Raw genomic sequence first — 9423 nt, forward strand, 5'->3', positions numbered from 1 at the left:
GGGGCGGTGGAGGTGGGGGGCCGCGCCCGGGCCACCGCCCTCCTCCTTCTTCATCCTCTCGTTTCTGTGCATCCATGGGGTGCAGTGCATCCCCTTACCTCTTGCCTTCCTGCCTCGGCCAGGTCCTTCTCCCCCTGTCCCTGGCCTGCCCTGCCCTTCTCGGGGCCCCTCGGAACCATCGCTCGTGGCCCTGGAGTGTTTGGGGCCTCCCGTCTTAACGGCGACGCCGGTGGTGTCGGCGGCGCCTTCCCCGATCCCGCGGGATAGGCCGCCCGAGAGGGAGGGGGGCTGAGGAGTGCCTTCAAGACTGAGGTTTTCAGAGAAGAATGAGGGGGACCCCCTCCCCCCAACTTAATAGGGAAGGCCCGGAGGAATCCGGGGTGGCGTTTCCCACCTCCCCATAATGAAACCGAGACCGAGACCATGGCGCCGGGGCCTCCTGCTGATAAAATAGGGATGGCGGCAGAAACTTCTTCGAGGGAAAATCAGTTTCTGGATGTCAGTCATCCATCCCCCACAGTCTCGGCTTTTCTTTTCCTCTGGGCCCTGGCGAAGGGCACACGCCGAGCCTCTCACCGCCCGGAGGAAAGGCCCTCGGCCATTCTGTGCATTCTCGAGGGCTTGTGTCTCTGATGGTGCTGAACTTTTTTTTGCATGAGTTATTAGAGGGCGGAGCACATGATGAAGTTCTCCGTGAAGTGATTTGAGGGAAGCGTTCCTCGTGCGGCGAGTGTAATTTTGCCGTTCGAGTTGGTCGTTTTGGAAGGAGGTCAGAATATTCGTTCTTCTTCACTTAGGAGATCTGCCCTTTATCTGATCATTTCTTAGAGGCAGAGAACGGCTCCGCTGTTAACGTACGGAGTGTTTGAGAGGTGCAAGGCCTGGTGAAGTAAGATTTTACGTTGTGTTAAGTCCTGCAGGTTGCATGCAAGTTGCTGTTTTACAATTAAAGCTGGTTTTATTTTGTTGCTCTGGAATAGTAGCTAGGTGTTTGGTGCATTATCCTGTGGGTAGGAAACATCACGCCAGAGTTGGCAAAGTAAAATTTGTAATTAAACTGGGATGAAGAGTGGGATACCTTTTCTTAATATTTAAAAACTTTTGTGATTAAAGATGTAATGGATTTCCCAATGGTTAAGCAGATCATTGTTATTGTGAAAATTATTGAGTATGTAAGTTAATACAAATTGTTGATTGTGTTTATATATAGAAAAACCTTTGTAGTGAATCAGATATTGCAGATTATTAATCTTTTATTCAGGTTTTTTAGAGATGGTTTAATATGCTACCTGTTTAATTTCAGTTTTTATGCCATCCTACCACCCCTTAAGGAACTCAGATTGTTTTAACCTCACATTATTTCTTCTAATGCAACATTCTTGTTAGATATAGACAAAACCTAGAGTGTGGTGAGATGCAGTGACTCACTTAATTGCTTTAATTCTGTTTTTCTGTCTGCTATCTACATGACTTATTTCTTGGTCACAAGCTTTTCTTTATTTTTTTTTTTGGGGGGGGGTCACAAGCTTTTCTATTTCTGAATCAAGTTGGAGACCTTCAGTAGACTATGGTACAGAAGGCAAAAGGGAAAATACCTTAGATTGTTCTTAATGTATTATGAATTTCTATTAAGTTTTGAGGATTTTAAAACTTTTTTATTTTTTACAAATAGTGATGAACTATTAGAAACATGATTGACTCCATTAGTCTTTTTCATGTATCTTAATAAAATTTGGGGTTCTGACCACATATTTTTAAACTGTAGTATTTATGGTAAAAGAATATTTGATATTTATTCATTGCTGGATGAATTAAACTGACCTTAAGACCTTATGCTCTGATTTCAAAAAGATTTTACTTATCTGGAAGCTCAGCATTCTGGTAAAACCAATACATTTAAAAAAAGTGAGTCTTACCTTTTCTGTAGCATTTAGAAATAGAATAGAAAGTTGAAAGAGTTTTAAGTCTTATTTCTCACTAAATAGAACATACCGCTCTGTATGATATGTGAGTATGAAGTAATGACTATGATTTAAAAAATTATTAAAGATATCACAAGCCCTAACCGGTTTGGCTCAATGGATAGAGTGTCTGCTTGCGAACTGAATGGTCCTAGGTTCTATTCCAGTCAAGGGCATGTACCTTGGTTGCGGGCACATCCCCATTAGAGTGTGTGCAGGAGGCAGCTGATGGATGTCTCTCTCTCATCGATGTTTCTAACTCTCTGTCCCTCTCCCTTCCTCTCTAAAAAATCTAAAAAAATATATATTTTAAAAATCATGAATATCTGAAGAATAGCTTTGCCTTTATTAAACCAACATCAATAACAATTTAAATTTGTTTTACATAACTAAAACATAAAGCATTTGTTATAAATATTTGTCTTCAGCAAAAATTTCTGACACATATATCTTTTCTGATTTTTCACATTAAAAATATAAAGCTTAAAGTACTGTCTTATAATGCTTCGTCAGTCTTTGCTTTTCTCTTCCTGCTTATTTAGATTGACCAGAAAAAAAGGTCAGCTCCCTCCCCACAATTCCCAATATAGCATGCATTGAGCTTTAAAATATAAGGATAAAAGACATTTTCTTCCATACTAAAAAATGTACTGCTATTTTTAAATATTGATTTACTGAGCCAAACTGGTTTCTGCTGATTTTTTTGTATTTGTTTTTTGTTTGTTTTTTTTTTTTTAGTAGAATTCTGAAACTTTTAGTTAACATTACATTTCCTTATTATCAAACTCTTTTTGTTGTTTAATACTCACCTGAGGATATTTTTTCCATTGATTTTTAGAGAGAGTAGAAGGGATGGGGAGAGACAGAGAGAGAAACATCGATAAGAGAGAAACAATGGATTGGTTGCCTCCTGCATGCGCAGCCGAGATATGGGCCTTGACCAGGAATGGAACCTGAGACCCTTCAGTCTAAGGATCTTTCAGTCTACTCTAACCACTGAGCAACTTGCAAGGGCAGTGACCAAACTCTTTGATAAGCAAGTAGCCAAGGGAAATGATGATCTTTTAATTAATCACATTGAAGTTACGTAAAAAAGAAGTCATGTTGCTTTATAGTCTACAACATTTTATAACTTGGTATTCCTCATACATGGCCTTGAATGACTGCTGACAATGCAATGTGCAGATCATGTATCATAGAAATGTACACTTGAAGCCTATATGATTTTATTAACCAATGTCACTCCAATAAACTTAATTAAAAGAAAATCGAAAGTCATATTTTTAAAAAAGTCATATCAGCCCTAACCGGTTTGGCTCAGTGGATAGAGCGTCAGCCTGCAGTGTCAAGGGTCCCAGGTTTGGTTCCGGTCACGGGCATGTACCTTGGTTGCGGGCACATCCCCATTAGAGTGTGTGCAGGAGGCAGCTGATCGATGTTTCTCTCTCATCAGTGTTTCTAACTCTCTATCCTTTTCCCTTCCTCTCTGTAAAAAATCAATAAAATATATTTAAAAAAGATATCACAACATGAAATACTTTTGAAAAAGGAAAAACAAGTCCACTCTCACAACAATATTTATTTTACATTTTATTTTCCAAATTTTGTTTACAGACTTTTATTATTTTTATTTTTACATTGTGGGACATAGTATACATAATTTAGAATTCTGATTTTTTTAAAAAATATATATTTTATCAATTTTTTACAGAGATCATATCAGTTCCCAAAATATGAGGAAAAAATGTGCTGCTGGGTCCGAAGGTAACGCCAAAGGTACTCTTTTAAAAAAATTTTTTGAACTGTGGCATTACCCATTAATACCAACTTGGGCTGGCATCCAGCCATACATATACAAAATACACAGGTGTAATCAAAATAATTTTCCCCTCCCTCTCACCTGAGGCTATGTATCTTTAATAATAAAAGCATAATATACTAATTAGACTGGACAGCCGAACGACCTTCCAGATGAAGCCAGGGCTGCAAGGGCCAAGCCCTTGCACGAATTTCTAGTGTGTGTGTGTGTGTGTGTGTGTGTGTGTATCTTATATATATGACTTTAGAGAGAGAGGAAGCGGGGGGGAGAGAGAGAGAGAGAGAAACATTGATGTGAGATTGGTTGCCTCCCATATGCACCCCGACCAAGGATCAAAGTGGCAATCTGGGTATGAGCCCTGACCAGGAATTCAACCCAAGACCTTTTGGTGTACTGGATGATACTCAACCAACTAAGCCACACTCTCCAGGGCAATCAGATTAATTCTTGAGATAAGGGATACACAGACACTATAGAATAGGTAAAAATTAATAGGTAATCAGAAGGTAGACAATATGTGAGGGAAGAGGAAATACTCAGAGAAGACGAATTTGTTACTATAGAATGCTAAAGCTTTGTGCATAGTAGACATTTATGCACTTAATGAAAGCATAGAACCTCAGTTGTAAAAGACACCTTAATTTAATGTTTCTCTAAAGTTGTTGAATGAATATTTGTTACAGAAATTAGGAGCTGGTGTGTGTGGTATTTGGCTTTGTGGCCAATTTCCATTTGTAGTCTTTTCTACAATACATTTCTATTGGGTATTAAAATGTGTTCTCTTTCAGGGAAGGTGGTTGCAAGTGTTCTAGATGTCAAAAGAAAACTCTTTGGGATTTTAAGAACTATTTCAAAAGGTGATAATGACGTTTGAACAGAAATTTTGTGAGGAACTTTTTTTTTGTTGAGTTGTGAATAGTATCTTACTAATAAATTAAGTATTTAGTGATAGACTGCAGTGTGCCAGGCATTGTTCAGATCCAGCAGATAATGCCATGAGCAGGACAGAATGTTTGTCCTCAAAAAGCTTAAAGATTAACGGAAATACAGACACATACATCAGTATTGTAACACAATGGGGAAATTGTAAGGTTCACAAAAGCAGGAGGTCAAGAAAGGCTTCTCAGAAGAAATAACTTCTTAGCTAAAACCTAGAGGGGAGCGCTGGGCCAGGTAGCTCAGTTGGTCAGAGCGTTGTCCCGATACACCAAGGTTGGGGGTTCGATCCCCGGTCAGGGCACATATAGGAATCAACCAGTGAATACATAAATAAGTAGAACAACAAACCTCTCTCTCTCTCAAATTAATAAATAAAAATAAAATAAAACCTAGAGGAGAGATATTCCTAGCAGGAGGGACATGTGCAAAAGCCTGGAGGAGATAGGGGCAGGCATATATACAGAAACAAGAAAGCAGAGACAATAGGTTTAGGGAATTGATAATTCCAAATGAGTAGAGCATAGCTAGTGGGAGATGCAATAAATGGAGCTGAATAGATTAATTGGGTGCCAGATTAGGAGGGGCCTTAACCCATGTTAAGAAATCTTCCATTTATTCTGAGTGTAGTGGGAATCAATGAAGTTTTTCTTTTTTTTCTTTATATAGCAACATTTTTATAAAAACTAAGAAATAATATATGTGGGGATTTACTTTATGTAGTGTATACCAAATGTAATATTCTCTCCCCCAACCCTAGGGACTGGAATCCTTATTTTATAAATCTGATATCTGACCTTCATTTATTAGTTTATAATCCATGAAGTTGTTGTTGTTTTTTTAAATGAGATTAAATGTTCCATTTTTAAAAAAAAAATTTTTTTTTTTGGTAATCCTAACCTGAGGATATTTTTCCATTGATTTTTAGAGAGAGTGGAAGGGAGGGTAAGAGACAGAGAGAAAAGAAACATGGATATGAGAGAGAGACATTGATTGGTTGCCTCCTGCATATACCCTGACCAGGACTGGGCGTGGAGCTTGCAACCGAGGTACGTGCCCTTGACCGAAATCGAATCTGGACTCTTCGGTCCGCAAGCTGATGCTCTATCCACTGAGCCAAACTGGTTAGGGCTAATCCATGAAGTTTTTTTTTTTTTTTAAATATACTTTATTGATTTTTTACAGAGCGGCAGGGAGAGAGATAGAGAGTTAGAAACATCGATGAGAGAGAAACATCGATCAGCTGCCTGCCTCCTGCACATCTCCCACTGGGGATGTGCCCGCAACCCAGGTACATGCCCTTGACCGGAATCGAACCTGGGACCTTTCAGTCCGCAAGCTGACACTCTATCCACTGAGCCAAACCGGTTTTGGCAATCCATGAAGTTTTAATTAGGGGAATGGCTTGATCAGATTTGGATGTTTTAGAAAGAGCTACTTGCCATAGTGGAGAAGAGGCAGGTACAGAGATCAGAAGACTGCTGATTAGTGCAGGAAAGACAAACTGGTGCCCTGAAATAAATTAGTGGCAGAAAAGTAGACTCTGAAAGATATGGGAAGAGTCAGAGGAGTCAGAATGAAGTTTAGGATTCTGTTTTGGACATCTAAGTACATAATGCTGCCATTTATGAAGGTGTGGGATAGTAGAAGTTTGGGTAGGGAGAAGATGATTAGTTCACTGTTAAGTTAGTTGCTGTGGGACTTCAAATTGGAGCTGTTTAATAAGCAAGTGAGTATTTGGGTCTGGAAGGAGTAGTGATTGAGGAGTCAGTCATATTGATGGCAATTGAAACTAAAAGTGGATGGCAGCTTGCCAGGGGAGAGTGTAGTGTGAGAAAATATTAGGCTCCACAATGCAAAGCTGAAGGAACACTAACATCTGACACAGACTGCAAAGATAAACCCAAGATGGAGAAAAACCAGGATAATGTGATGGTACTTTCAACATCAGGAGTATGGAAATACCTCAAATATATAGGCAGTTTAGGAAACCAGAAATCATCCTATCTAATAAAAGACAAAAGGGTAATTAACCGTACCTATGCTACGCTTCCCATTGGCTTATCAGCGAAATATGCAAATTAACTGCCAACTAAGATGGCGGTTAACCACCAACAAAGATGGCGGCTAACCGCCAACAAAGATGGCGGCTAATTTGCATACTTCAGGCAGGACAGGGCAGCGCAAGCTGCCATCCAGGCCCCCATGTGTGGCCTGGGGGCTGGGGCTCAGGCAAAGCAATTGCTGAGCGCCTTGCCCGAGCCCTCGCCCGCCCACGGGAGACACGTCCCAATGCGACCCGGGGGCGGGCAGAGGTTGGGGCGAAGGCAAGCGGTGTCCATCCCCTTGCCCGAGCCCTCACCTGCCCACCGGAGACACAGGGCCCACTCCCGTGTGCGACCCGGGGGCAGGCAGGGGCTGGTGCGAAGGCAAGTGGTGTCCATCCCCTTCCCCTCCCCCGTGTCCACCCACCAGAGACAGGGGGCCCACTCCTGGGCACCCCTTCCTGCTCGCAGCAGAGCCCGAGGAGTGCGAGCATCCTTCCAGCCTTCCAAAGTGTAAGAAAGTGCATTTCCGGTGAGGAGAAGCCCGGACCAGGGGTGTATGGGCTCGGACAGGCGCAGGGCCCTCCAAGGGCTGGTGGCTTCAGGCCCAGGCCGTGTCCTAGGCCCCTCGGAGTGCTCAGAACTGGTGCGAGCCAATGCGCCTAAGGCCGGCAGTTTGTGCTCTCCCGGCCAGTGCGGAGCTGCAGGCGCGGCCCGCCCACACGTCCTCCCTGCCCGGGGGTCGTGCTCATACTGCCCGGCTACCCGCCTCCAGCCTAGCTCCCGCCTGGGGTCGTCGCCAGTGCCAAGCACAGGCGGAGGCCAGAGGAAGAACCCCAAACCCTTAGCTGGACTGACTTTGGGCCCTGGAGGGAAGGAAGCCAGAGGGCCAGGAGCGCCTGATAAGAGGGAAATCCCAGGAGGAGACACCTGGAAAGTGCAGTGAATTGCAAGAGAGGGTAGAACAGCCACACACTGGCAAACCCTGCCCGCGGGCCCCAAGTGCTCCTGGGCTTTGCCTTGCATCGCGGGGTCACGTTGCCCGTGGGCTGGGCAAGCAAGGGCCACCCGAACCTGTGAAGTTTCGCACAAATGTGGGGAGGCCACGTTTGGGTGGGTTTGTCAGGCCCAGGGAAGGCGCCTTCGCTCTCTGCGTCGAGACGGTGGCCAAGGGGCTCTCCGGAGACATGTGGTGACTGCACTCAAGCCAGGCCGAGTCCTGCTCGCACTGAAAGGCAAGTAACTGGGCACCGCGGCCCGAATGCATGGGGAGCACCAGCGGCCTCCTCTCTCCTGCCCTGGAACGTGGGAGGCCTGGCGGGATTCACAGGTAAAACACAGACACTGATGGGTCCCAGACCCCTTTTCTTTGCACCCCCCTCTCCTCCCATCATTCTGTGAGGTTGAGGTTCCTAAGCCCACATCCAAGGACTGCAAAGGGAACAATTCTCCCGGTGAGAACATGCAGGCAGGCGCCTCCTGCCACGGCGGCCAAGTTTGACAAACGGCACCTCCTGGGGTGGGGAAAGCAGAGTTCTGCGGGGCAGCCCTGGCTCCCAGCTACCCCGGGGGCAGGTGGCCACCGTGGCTCCCTGCTGGCCCCAACAGCTGGGCAGTGGCCCCTGTGTGTCCGGTGCACCTAGGCCTCGCTGACCTCGTGACTCTCAGAGCACGTACCTGCCTCCTGGTCCTAATTGCCTCTCCCCCATCCACATACACACACATGCATCTGCAAAGGCGGGAACAAGGCCCAGGCAGCCGCGTCCACGCCCTTGCTGGCAAAAGTCATACTGCAAGTGGCCGGCTGTGTGAGGGGCAGTGGACACTCACTCGCTCACTCTCTTCCTGGAAAATCCAGGGCACACCTAGGCTCCTGCAACATGTGGAATTAGAATTCAAACCATTTATTGTCTCCTAACTTTTCTCTGGTTTCTTTGGTCACTCACTGTGGCTGCCCCCACTGTTCTGAATGGGCCCTGGGGGCTCCTGAGCCATACCACAAATCCCCAAATCAAACACTCGCTTTCAGAAAGCCAGGCTTCTCTCAACGCACCCCGTGGGACCCAAAAAGGTGCAGGAAAAAATTTTTTTTAACACATTTCAATTTCAAGAAGTAAAAACAAAACCAAGAAAGAAAAAGGCTCGCTTTCGGAGCCTGAACATCCACAGGGACCTCAGCGCGATCCCAAGCTGCCGCCCGCCCCAGCGCGGGATCCGGGCCTGCCATCTGCGACTGGGGGAGATGGGGCAGACATCGTGGGATTGGGTGTGCCATATGCCACCAGGGGAGCGTCCCTAAGCCAGCAGGAGGTGGTTATCTCCCAAGGGGTCCCAGACTGTGAGAGGGCACAGGTTGAGCTGAGCGCCCCACCCCCACCCCCGCCAGTGCACAAATTTTTGTCCATGGGGCTTCTAGTCTATATATACTATCTAATAATAGAGAAACACGGTAATTAACCATAACTTCACTACCCTTCCCATTGGCTAATCAGCGAGATATGCACATTAACTGCCAACCAAGATGGCGGCTGGCAGCCAGGCAGCTGAAGCGAACAGGAGGCTTGCTTGCTCCAGTGATAGAGGAAGCCAACGTTCCCCGCATGCCGCTGCCGGCCTCTGAATTGCACTTTAAGAAACCATTTTGCAATTATAGAAGGTAATC

At 45.1% G+C, this 9423-nt stretch overlaps 1 protein-coding gene across 1 annotated transcript in view; it reads left to right on the plus strand.

Annotated features, from left to right (window-relative positions):
• The window catches only part of UBXN7 (UBX domain protein 7), an 81200-nt gene that overhangs the window by 430 nt on the left and 71347 nt on the right, over window positions 1-9423 (plus strand). The gene's annotated exons all lie outside the window — the stretch shown is intronic.

This window comes from Myotis davidii, unplaced genomic scaffold (genome assembly GCF_000327345.1).
Source record: "Myotis davidii unplaced genomic scaffold, ASM32734v1 scaffold571, whole genome shotgun sequence".
NCBI classification, from domain to species: domain Eukaryota; kingdom Metazoa; phylum Chordata; class Mammalia; order Chiroptera; family Vespertilionidae; genus Myotis; species Myotis davidii.